Below are 13,006 nucleotides of genomic sequence, written 5' to 3'. Positions count from 1 at the left end.
TCTGTTAGGTCCTCAACGTTGCTTCCGCCGTTGAAGGCTTGGTTGTGAAAAACTTACGAAACATTTACGATTCAAAGTGTTGGTCACCGATGTATTCACCTAGCAGACATAATACGAATCCCGCTACGGAATTGTGCATTCGTTCATATGACCGGGAGTGCTGGTCAGCCAGGCCCTGTGCCATTGCTTGAAAAAGGCGGTAGTCAGAGAGAGCATTGGCCGCGCGGGATTAGCCGAGCGGTCTCAGGCGCTGCAGTCGTGGACTGTGCGACTGGTTCCGGCGGAGGTTCGAGTCCTCCCGCGGGCGTGGGTGTGTGTGTTTGTCCTTAGGATGATATAGGTTAAGTAGTGTGTAAGCTTAGGGACTGATGACCTTAGCAGTTAAGTCCCATAAGATTTCACAGACATTTGAACATTTGAAAGGGAGCTATGCTCGAGAATACGGCGGGTGGGGCAGGACTTCCCATTTCGACGTTTCCAGATATTCTTTTGACAGGCTTTGCGACATGGGATCGAGCATTCCATGCTGCAATATCACTTTTGCATGTCTATCGCTATATTCTGCCCGTTTGTGTTAAATGGGTGGCTTAAACGCATCAACTGCTTTGGATGACGACCTCCTGTGATTGTTTCCGTGGGTTTCAGTAGATTCTAAAACCTTCTCTCTTTGCCGGCCGGAGTGGCCGAGCGGTTCTAGGCGCTACAGTCTGGAACCGCGCGACCGCTACGGTCGCAGGTTAGAATCCTGCCCCGGGCATGGATGTGTGTGTCCTTAGGTTAGTTAGGTTTAAGTAGTTCTAAGTTCTAGGGGACTAATAACCTCAGCAGTTAAGTCCCATAGTGCTCAGAGCCATTTGAACCTTCTCTCTTTCTCTTCGACGTCGAACTCACCGTTCTTGAAGCGTTGAAACCATTCTCTGCTCGTTCTTCCACTAATAGGTGCCTCGCCATAGGTCTTATCCAGCATTTTATGAGCCTCATCCGCAGATTCCTTCATGTTAAAGAAGAAAAATAAAACTTCCCGCAAATGTCGAGAACTGAGCTCGTAAGTTGACAAATGACGCAGTCACAAATAGACTAATATTTTGATGGCATTATGTTTACAAATGGCTAAGCTTATCGTATGACACTTACGACCTACCCCCTGCACCAGCACTACTGCCATCTATTGTAAAACGGCGGAAGCAAACTTGAAGACGTAATATAAAGTTCGTTACAGAACCAGTTTTAACGTACGTCTGTGAAACAGGATATTTTTTACGGTATTCGTAATACGTAGTTCAAAAATTTCCATGTCCGAAATTCATTGATTGAGTTGAATCTAAGTGGCCGCTAACAGATTCCTTCAACGAAATAGTCTTCTGTTCAACGGAAAGTCTAACATTTTCTCTGCTGTTTAGACAGCCGGCTGATATTTTACTCGGTGGTAAAAATTTCTCCCCGGCCGGGAATCGAACCCGGGTCTCCCGCGTGACAGGCGGGGATACTAACCACTACACTACCGAGGACTGTGAGCCAAAACTGACAAAGGACTGTTAAGAAATTCGTCTCTTGTTCAGAGAGGCCATCAACTGAGGAAAAGCATTGTTGAACGTTTACTGCTCGTTAGTATTTACTAATTTAGATAAATTGGTGTCTTAATTTTGACTATTCTGTAGATTTACCTGCGCTACCACGAGGCGAACTGTGCATTACAGTCGGCTCTCGATATTTTGAAGTTCAGGGGACTTCAGAAAAGTTCAAATAATTGTGAGTTCGATTTAAGAGAAGTTTGAAATCATTTTAAATAGAAACAGTGTAAGATCAGAGAAGTTTGAAGTCATTTTGATCGCTTTTTTTCCTAGGAACAATGTTCCGAAAGATCAAGCTGGAATCAAGAAAAGTTCAACTATAAAGATAAAGTTAAATAATGGTACTGTATTTTGAATAACATTTGTGTATTTTAACACAGTCATGCGAAAAATGTGAACTGGCTCTCATATGTAAAGGACGTCGATATTTTTTATGAATTTCATTAATTCTCTGTCACAGAGAACTGCAACTCATACCCACGGGTGGTGTGTACGCGTCCATTCGTGACATTCGACCATGCCTTCGGCTTGTTTCACTTTTTTCGTCAGGCGGTGTAGCTGCATAATTTCTGTTGTATTGCATGTGTTTCTCGTTCTATCGTTGCCAAACGTTGCTTCAGGATCGGTGTTGTAAGATTTTCATTTCCGAGACGCCGTCGTGTCATGTAGTATGCATAATAAACGAAAAACATACACAGTTATTGTGTCGACCAAGGAAGATGAGGAGTATATCAGAGAGTGCGGTGAGTATCGTTAAAAATGGAGGAGCGCGTGTCACGCATTTACGGTCGCCAACAGTGTCGGCTGGATTATTTTCTTGCTTCATTTTGTATTTAAAATTAAGAAATGTACAGTAAAAAGTCGCTGTTAATCTGTTTAGTGCAGATGTAGCTGGATTTGAACGAATCCGAGGCCATCATCAGTGCTAAAGACGTGTAAGTGACAGTAAGATGCATGCATGAATCAAAGCATGTAATACTAGTATAAGCTTTGTACAAGAGTAAACTAACATACAGGTAAGATGCAAGTCAAATCATCATTATTGCTTGCCTGTATGAACGACCCCTTTCGAGAATATCTATGTCATTATTTGATTTCATATTGGGGCCACTGCTTACAGTTATTACACAGCGGACCTCGGTGTGATTCATAATTCCGTGCAGGTCCCTCTGTACATTTCTTGTTTAGATTACAGAATTTACTAGCCTTCTTCATATAATGTTGGCTGATATTTGGAAAATATCACATACAATAGATATAACCATTGCCAAAAACTGCTAAGATATTTATTATTCCAAAGGCAGTCGCTACCCATTTGCTGATCGACCTGTCTGGTGGTTGCTGTGTGAACTAACGGTGGTTTGTGCAGATATTGCTGTTTAGAAAGGTAAATAAATAATAAAAATGTACAATTACTTGATAACCATCTTGAGGTTGAAGGTGTTTTGTCTGTGTTTGCTTTACCAATGACATATGTTTTTGGGTGGGGTTCGCCTTTAGCAAAAATATCCTGTTTCACAGACATACGTTAAAACTGGTTCTGTAACGAAGTTTATATTACGTCTTCAAGTTTGCTTCCGCCGTTTTACAATAGATGGCAGTAGTGCTGGTGCAGGGGGTAGGTCGTAAGTGTCATACGATAAGCTTAGGCATTTGTAAACATAATGCCATCAAAATATTAGTCTATTTGTGACTGCGTCATTTGTCAACTTACGAGCTCAGTTCTCGTCATTTGCGGGAAGTTTTATTTTTCTTCTTTAACATGAAGGAATCTGCGGATGACGCTCATAAAATGCTGGATAAGACCTATGGTGGGGCACCTATTAGTGGAAGAACAAGCAGAGAATGGTTTCAACGCTTCAAGAACGGTGAGTTCGACGTCGAAGAGAAAGAGAGAAGGTTCAAATGGGTCTGAGCGCTATGGGACTTAACTGCTGAGGTTATCAGTCCCCTAGAGCTTAGAACTACTTAAACCTAACTAACCTAAGGACATCACACACATCCATGCCCGGGGCAGGATTCTAACCTGCGACCGTAACGGTCGCGCGGTTCCAGACTGTAGCGCCTAGAACCGCTCGGCCACTCCGGCCGGCAAAGAGAGAAGGTTTTAGAATCTACTGAAACCCACGGAAACAATCACAGGAGGTCGTCATCCAAAGCAGTTGATGCGTTTAAGCCACCCATTTAACACAAACGGGCAGAATATAGCGATAGACATGAAAAAGTGATATTGCAGCATGGAATGCTCGATCCCATGTCGCAAAGCCTGTCAAAAGAATATCTGGAAACGTCGAAATGGGAAGTCCTGCCCCACCCGCCGTATTCTCGAGCATAGCTCCCTTTCAAATGTTCAAATGTCTGCGAAATCTTATGGGACTTAACTGCTAAGGTAATCAGTCCCTAAGCTTACACACTACTTAACCTATATTATCCTAAGGACAAACACACACACCCACGCCCGCGGGAGGACTCGAACCTCCGCCGGAACCAGTCGCACAGTCCACGACTGCAGCGCCTGAGACCGCTCGGCTAATCCCACGCGGCTTTAGCAAAACACAATTTTGTTTTTTGTCCCAGACATGTTTCACTGCAGTTGCAGCATCGTCTGTTTAACAGCCACAATTATATAAAAAAATCACTGATGATGATGCAACTGCAGTGAAACATGTCTGGGACAAAAAACAAAATTGTGTTTTGCTAAAGGCGGACCTGACCCAAAAACATATGTACAATTACTCTTGTTTACACAAATAAAACTTTGCTAAAAATGCAGTTGGTTTCATTTTAACGAGCCGGCCGCTGTGGCCGAGTGGTTCTAGGCTTTTGAGTCCGGAACCGCGCTGTCTACGTTCACAGGTTCGAATCCTGCCTTGCGCATGGGTGTGTGTGATGTCCTTAGGTTAGTTAGGTTTAAGTAGTTCTAAGTTCTAGGGGACTGATGACCTCAGATGTTAAGTCCCATAGCGCTCAGAGCCATTTGAACCATTTCATTTTAACGCTCCAATTACAAATCTCTGAGGATGTGGTGAAAATTAATGCCTCCGAATTTTTCATTCTGTTTTCAATATCGGTTGAATTATTCCATTCATTTATATTACTCGGTTGACTTTCCCACTTGGCTGACACAAGCCCTCTGCTACTAGAGGGCTCCGAATTGTAGCGTGTAACATGGCGGTTTCTAACGTCAATTGGAATCCAGAAAAGAATGAGAGCTGTGTACGGTTATGATGGTATCGACATCGGTGACGTGTGCACTGGGTTGTTCGTGCTCATAATGGAGGAAACGGTGTTATTAACCTCAAAGTGATTGACAGACCTCGGAGAGTGTGATGACCTCAACCCTCAGGAAAAATAATTATCAAAATCTGAACTGTGAAGTCATCCAAAATTCTAGTTGGAAAACCACACTCTTAGTTATACTTCTCAATTGGTCGCGATCCCACTTTGTTTATGAACTGAAAACTCTAATATTCATGAGAAACTGCTCTGAAATTAACGTGAACCGACAAAATTGTGTATATGTTCTCTGAAACTTCAAAGACATCTAAGACAATATCTGAAAGGAATTGGAAAAAGTGACAAAATTTCGTGAATCACACACAATACTGTTAATAATTGCATGAACACGGGGGGTTAACCATACATCTACCCAGTTTTGAGTGTAACCAGTGTCTCTTAATACTACAACTCGTATCAATACAATATCATGAACTTTTATTACTGGGTAAACAGCCCCTACGTGATTTGACAGCTGACATTTATAATTCACGCTCACGTCAGAAAATGCACCAATACGGGAATAGCAGCTTTTACGTTATTGGTCGGAACGCAAGCAATTATGGCGGTCGCCGTAATTTTCGCGCGACGCCATATTTCGCGACAAAATACTCTTATTAGTCACTGTCATATATCTAGTCTCATACAATACATAAAACTACATAAAATAACTACAATAATTTTGACATGCAAGGAGAGTTAGTCCTAATGAGAGGAAGAAGTTTATATTTGCTGGTGTTTCAACAATGAGTACCAGGCAACTTTTAATTCACTGATTGTAATTTTATTTTCGTTAGCAGAAAGCAAACAAAGTAAACAAAGAATTCAGTTAAATAGAGTCTGTAATTGTTATACTTTTAATAGAGAAAGAAAGTTTCTAGGTCAGGGGATAGCGTTCGGCGAAATCTCTTAACTTTTTGTTGCATACGAAGCGTTGCGTTGGGCAGCACAATTCTCGGCGGGTTACGATCATGAGAGCAGGATACAGGCAGTTCCGCTGGTTAATCTTCTCCGGCGAAACGCAAATAAAGTTCCGGCACAGCTGTATCATTAACCCCGTGGTGATTAACAAACCACAAGACGCCAGTATACGACCGTTGTTGACATGTCCTCTCTTTCAAAGTACATTACGTAGAAATCGCTCGTTTTTACACTTTACGCACTGTCCGTGACGATATCGTCCATAATTACACGGTTCGTCACATTCATATAGCCTTAGCCACAAATACACAGTTCGTAGAATCGTTCTTGTGTGTGAAGCACACCGTAAACAATGTCCACTCTGTTCTCGCATTTCAAACTTCGGCAACGTCACTGAGAACCATTTATATTGCACTGTTAATTAAAGTCTTCACTTTCACGGCTTGATAGAATGTGATATACAACAGTTCCACCACCCAAAAACAATACCAGCAAAGTTCATTCGCATAAAAGCACTGTTCGTGTCGGTCACAACAAAGTATTGTTAGCGGCACTTTCACAGTCCGGTTTATTTGCTCTTAAAGTTCGCTGGCGATGACATTACATACCGCAGTGGTAAAGAGAATTAACAATCTGATGGTTCGGTATCACTGTCCATACAATTACGTATGCTTTTCATAAAACACAGTACTATTTTTCCACGCACGCTTCACAGACACACCATCCACCATCCCCTCTACTACACAACAACCTTTAGACTATTGATATCACTATCGCTGTCCCCAGTCTATAGATGTTATATCGTTATCGTAAATTACATAAATCTTTATAAATGTTATTGACTGCATTTTTCAAATGGCTCTGAGCACTATGGGACTCAACTGTTGACGTCATAAGTCCCCTAGAACTTAGAACTACTTAAACCTAACTAACCTAAGGACATCACACACACCCATGCCCGAGGCAGGATTCGAACCTGCGACCGGAGCGGTCGCGCGGCTCCAGACTGTAGCGCCTAGAACCGTTCGGCCGCTCCGGCCGGCTGCATTTTTCACAATTAATAATATTCCAAAAGAGAACTTTACAAACTTTACCACAGGTACAAAGCAAGAAACATATTTATGCATTGGCAAACGAAATAATCACAATTACATCTTTACATTCAAAAACCACAGTAGAATGTTACATAATCACAATCAGAAATGCCCATATGAACAAAAGAAAAAGAATAGAAATCTAAAGAAAATAAAAAAAAATTATATGCGTAATTAGCAATGCCTTCACAAGAGGACGACAATTTACGGCAACCGACGAGAGTCATCGGGATCGGGTTAAGGAACTCGTAAGAGAAAATCGTCGGAAAACGCAAACACAGCTCTCGGGTAAGAATGGCAGATCACGAGTTTATGTGAAGGCCACCGTTGCAGAAAAGCTGTACAGAAAACTTTGCCCACGGTGGCTGCCTCTAATGCTCACCCCTGACATGGCACGGAGGACACTGGACATCTGTCAACAATTTCTTTTGCATCTGGAGCGTGACAGTCGAGGGTTCCTTCATCATAATGTGACAGATGATGAACGCTGGGTTCATCATTTTGACCCAAAAAACCGCAGACTATCATTGAAGTTCCATCAAAAAGGGCCATCGACGCCATAATAGTTGTGGCATGCCATCAGCAGACAAAGCCATCCTCACAGTTTTCTGCATTTGAAATTCACACCTAAAGCCACATTATAGACTCTGCTTTGCACTCAGACAACTGATTCGAAGAATTCACTCTTACACAGAGCGCTCTCTCCTTCAGCATGGCAGTGACAGACGTAGGTTTGCCTTTCCTTAATCTTTCTTTAAGATAAGTCTTAGGGTCAGTATTGCTTCATATGTTCCACCATTTGTATGTAATCCAAATTGATCTTCCCTGAGGTCGGCTTCTACCAGTTTTTCCATTCGTCTGTAAAGAATTCGTGTTAGTATTTCGCAGCCGTGGCTTATTAAATTGATAGTTCGGTAACTTTCGCATCTACCAACCCCTGCTTTCTTTGGGATTGGAATTATTATATTCTTCTCGTAGTCTGAGGGTATTTCGCCTATCTCATACATCTTGCTCACCAGATGGTAGAGTTTTGTCAGGGCTGGCTCTCCCAAGGCTATCAGTAGTTCTAATGGAATGTTCATCTACTCCGGGGGCCTTTTTTCGACTCAGGTCTTTCAGTGCTCTGTCAAACTCTTCACGCAGTATCATATCTCCCATTCCATCTTCATCTACATCCTCTTTCGTTTGCTTAATATTGTCCTCAAGAACATCGCCCTTGTATAGACCCTCTATATACTCCTTCCACCTTTCTGCTTTCCCTTCTTTGCTAAGAACTGGGTTTCCATCTGAGCTCTTGATGATATTCATGCAAGTGGTTCTCTTTCCTCCAAAGGTCTCTTTAATTTTCCTGTAGGCAGTACCTCTCTTACCCCTAGTGATATGATATGCGCCTCTACATCCTTACATTTGTCCTCTAGCCATCCCTGCTTAGTCATTTTGCACTTCCTGTCGATCTCATTTTTGAGACGTTTGTATTCCTTTGTGCCTGCTTCATTTAAGGCATTTTTATATTTTCTCCTTTCATCAATTAAATTCAATATCTCTTCTGTTACCCAAGGATTTCTACTAGCCCTCGTCTTTTTACCTACTTGATCCTCTGCTACCTTCACTATTTCATCTCTCAAAGCTACCCATTCTTCTTCTACTGTATTTCTTTCACCCACTCTTGTCAATCGTTCCGTAATGCTCTCCCTGAAGCTATGTACAACCTCTGGTTCTTTCAGTTTATCCGGGTCCCAACTCCTTATTTCCCACCTTTTTGCAGTTTCTTCAGTTGATAACCAATGGATTGTGGTCAGAGTCCACATCTGCCCCTGGAAATGTCTTACAATTTAAAACCTGGTTCCTAAATCTCTGTCTTACCATTATATAATCTATCTGATACCTTCTAGTATCTCCAGGGTTCTTCCATGTATACAACCTTCTTTCATGATTCTTGAACCAAGTGTTAGCTATGATTTAGTTATGCTCTGCGCAAAATTCTGCAAGACGGCTTCCTCTTTCATTTCTTAGCCCCAGTCCATTTTCACCTACTATGTTTCCTTCTCTCCCTTTTCCTACTACTCAGATCCAGTCACTCATGACTATTAAATTTTCGTCTCCCTTCACTACCTGAATAATTTCTTTTAACTCATCATACATTTCATCAATTTCTTCGTCATCTGCAGAGCTAGTTGGCATATAAACTTGTACTACTGTAGTAGGCGTTGGCTTTGCGTCTATCTTAGCTACAATAATGCGTTCACTGCGCTGTTTGTAGTAGCTTACCCGTACTCCTATTTTTTATTCATTATTAAACCTACTCCTGCATTACCCCTATTTGATTTTGTATTTATAACCCTGTATTCACCTGACCAAAAGTCTTGTTCCTCCTGCCACCGAACTTCACTAATTCCCACTATATCTAACTTTAACCTATCCATTTCCCTTTTTAAATTTTCTAACCTACCTGCCCGATTAAGGGATCTGACATTCCACGCTCCGATCCGTAGAACGCCAGTTTTCTTTCTCCTGATAACGACGTCCTCTTGAGTAGTCCCCGCCCGGAGATCCGAATGGTGGACTATTTTACCTCCGGAATATTTTACCCAAGAGGACGCCATCATCATTTACTCATACAGTAAAGCTGCATGCCCTCGGGAAAAATTACGGCCGTAGTTTCCCTTTGCTTTCAGCCGTTCGCAGTACCAGCACAGCAAGGCCGTTTTGGTTAGTGTCACAAGGCCAGATCAGTCAATCATCCAGACCGTTGCCCCTGCAACTACTGAAAAGGCTGCTGCCCCTCTTCAGGAACCACACGTTTGTCTGGCCTCTCAACAGATACCCCTCCGTTGTGGTTGTACCTACTGTACGGCCCTCTGTATCGCTGAGGCACGCAAGCCTCCCCACCAACGTCAAGGTCCATGGTTCATGGGGGGGGGGGGGGCAATTTAGTTATATTTTTGTTTATTTTGGTAGTACTGTCGTTTTAAGTTGACGACGCATGCTTCGTTTATTTACTGTTATATATTTGCAATTTTCAAGCTGCTAGGTTAGTTTCGCTATCGCTGTCGTGCTGTTAATCATGGCTGCTCCGCTGTCTATTTGCAGCAAAGAACAGCAACGTTTAGTAATTTGTTTTTTGTGGTCTGAAGGCGTATCTGGGGCCGAAATTCACCGAGGACGTTCGGTACAGTACGGGAACAGTGTTTTGCCACAACGGAGTGTCTTCGAATGGATCGAAAAATTGCGAAATGGTCGCACAAGTGTTACGCACGATGAAGAAGCTGGACGATCGTTTACCGCCGCAAATGAAGAAACCATTGAGCGTTGACGTGAAATGATTCTCTTAGACAGATGATTAACTATTGACGAAGTGGCACATCGTCTGCAAATTAGCCACGGTTCTGCCTACGAAACCATCCGCAACCGACTTTGGTTTGATAAAGTTTGTGCCAGATGGGTCCGAAACAACTTACAGAGTTACATAAACAAACGCGCTTGGACATCTGCAATAAACATTTGGATCGCTACGGTAACGAAGGGGACAACTTCTTAGACAGGATCATTACTGGTGACGAAACATGGATCCATCATTACGAGCCGGAGATTAAATGGCAGTGTATGGAATGGAAGCATCCAAATTCACCGTGCAAAAAATAAGTTCAAGACTCAACTGTCCGCAGGAAAACTGATGTTTACAGTTTTTTGGGACCCACAAGGTCCAGTTCTGGAACATTATGGGGAAAGGGGCACAACAATAAAGAGTGAGATGCTTACTGCCAGGCTAAAGCCCGCAATTCGAAGCAAACGCCGATCGCTGTCAGAATGTGTTATGTTGTTGCACGACAATTCCAGTCCGTATACTGCTGCCCATACTGCTGAAACGCTCCAGAAACTCAAATTTGAAGTACTGGATCATGCTGCATATAGTCCTGATCTTGCCCCTTCTGACTATCACGTGTTTGGCCCATTATAACAGGCATTAAGGAGGGGTCGTCGATTTGCCTCGGGCGTAGCAGTGAAAGAAGCGATGCATTCCTGGCTCGCAGCTCAACAGAGAGCGTTCTTTTATGAGGGTATCAGGAAGCTTGTACAACGATGGACCAAGTGCTACGGAACGCAAGAAGACTATGTCGAAAAATGATGTTCTTGTTAGTTTCCTATTTGATTACAATGAAATTTTATAACTACTTTAAGGATAATAATTGACTTAGCCGCCTATTATATGGTAAGTGCACAAGTTCGTAGAATACAGTGATAATAATAAACACAAAAGATACACTCAGCAGAGAGTTTAGTCACCAATAACATAATCTCCTTCTGTATTTACAACAGGCTGCCAGCGGTGGGGTAACTTTTCCACTCCATGACTGTAGAAATCACGTGGTTTTGAGGCGAAGAATTCATCGAGATATGTTCGGAGCGCATTTTCATCCGGAATGGAAGTTCCTTGAAGGTTGTTCGATAGAGAGGGGGAAAGGTGAAAATCTGAGGGCGCAAGATCAGGTTAATGAGGTGGGTGCGGAACGACTTTATGACCCACCTCCTGTAGTTTTTTGTCAGTCTAGCTAGCAGAAGGCGAGCTGGCGGGCGTTTCGTGGGGTAGCGTCACGTTACACAGTCTTCCTGGATTGTGTCTGCAAGACGTCCCAATTGTTGACAGTAATTGTCAGCAGTGGTGGTTACACCTCGGGGATGCAATTCGTAGTACACCAGACAGTCTCTGCTTCACCAGCTGTGTAACACTGTCTTTTGTGGATTAGCGTAGGCCTTCCTGTGGGGAGTTGCTGCTTTTTCGGGCGCAACCATTGCTTTCTTTTCCTTATGTTAGCACAAAGGCAGCGTTTCTCGTCATCAGTAACGACACAAGACAGGAATGGCTGGCGCTGTTCACGAGCCAACTGATGGCGAGCGAGCAGAGATGCACGTGTGGCCGGTCACGCGCTGGATTTTGTGATTTTGGCTTAGGGAATGCTTTCGTTACCTATGCACCCTATTTTTCAAATGTGTCCCCACTGCATGCAAATATCGCACGACGGTGAAGTGATCACAGATCATCACGTTTGCCAGTTCTCCAGTACACCGACATGGATCATCGTGGAATACTGCGTTTAAACGATCTACATCAAACCCCGAAGGCCTTCCGGAACGTGGAGAGTCACTAATCTCAAAACGATCCTCCTTAAAACGAGGAGAAAACGTTGTTGCCGCGCTCCGTCCAGTGGCGCGTCCCAGACACGGCGCAGACGTTTCTGGCTGCCCCGCCCCCGCTGCTCTCATTCCTCTGCGGAACTCAAGTAGAAGACTCTTCCGGAAATGTTCCCACTTCACCACTTGGCACTCCATTTTCTAGCGTCCACAGCTCCACTCACCATCTCCAAATGACAAAGTGAGAGTATGTAAACGTAAATAACAACAGTAAATTGCAAATAAAGAATGACAAACAAGTTAGTCCATAGCAACCAGAATACCAACACGCAAAACACAGACACTACGAAGTTATACCCGATCTAACATTTTCATCCTTTGGTTTTGAAGCTCTAGCAGCGACCGTGTGTGCAAATCAAATTTTGGAAATTCAGGTCCACCTGATATGCTGATAACTGTTCTCTGCAACCTGCGCAAACCACGTTTTAGCACCTTTGCCTCTTGATCAGTGGAGACTTTCATCGAGTTCTGTAAAATGTAAACATATTTTAAGTAATAATCATTCTAAAAAAAAAAGTTTGTCTGCTGTGATTATTACATTTTTTTCTAGGATTTTTGGTTCTGTGCGGCTCTCTTTGCATTATTCAATACTTGTAGCTTCTCATCTGCAGCTAAATGTTGCTGTTATAAATTTGGTTTGCGCAATAACAAATCACTTTCTGTATAAACGTATTTTCGCTCCGCGAATATATTTGTATGGTGCGGTTAGTTACTGTTATTTTCGTAGCATGTATCCTCATCTTCCTATTCATCTGTTGTGGAAAAACACAGAGAACTGCCATATTTATAGGAACTCTACTCAGAAGTTGTACGTTTGGACTTCAGCAATTACATAGTTGATGTTGCTGTCCTGCGTCTGGTCCCTCTACATGCTTACCTGTTTTCGGACTCAGTCTGGCGCCAAATATAGCGATTCTCTACAAACATGCAACCCAGGCTGGGCGGTGTAGTAGA

At 42.9% G+C, this 13,006-nt stretch overlaps 1 non-coding gene across 1 annotated transcript; it reads right to left on the bottom strand.

The window, feature by feature from the left end:
* Positions 1-1,436: 1,436 nt before the first annotated feature.
* Trnad-guc lies at positions 1,437-1,508 on the bottom strand. Its single transcript has one exon. It is a non-coding gene; the product is annotated as a tRNA-Asp (tRNA).
* Between the last annotated feature and the right edge of the window lie 11,498 nt (positions 1,509-13,006).

This window comes from Schistocerca americana, chromosome 9 (assembly GCF_021461395.2).
Source record: "Schistocerca americana isolate TAMUIC-IGC-003095 chromosome 9, iqSchAmer2.1, whole genome shotgun sequence".
Taxonomy (NCBI): domain Eukaryota; kingdom Metazoa; phylum Arthropoda; class Insecta; order Orthoptera; family Acrididae; genus Schistocerca; species Schistocerca americana.
Note: the sequence above shows the minus strand (reverse complement) of the source record. Positions and strands in the feature narration are given on the sequence as shown.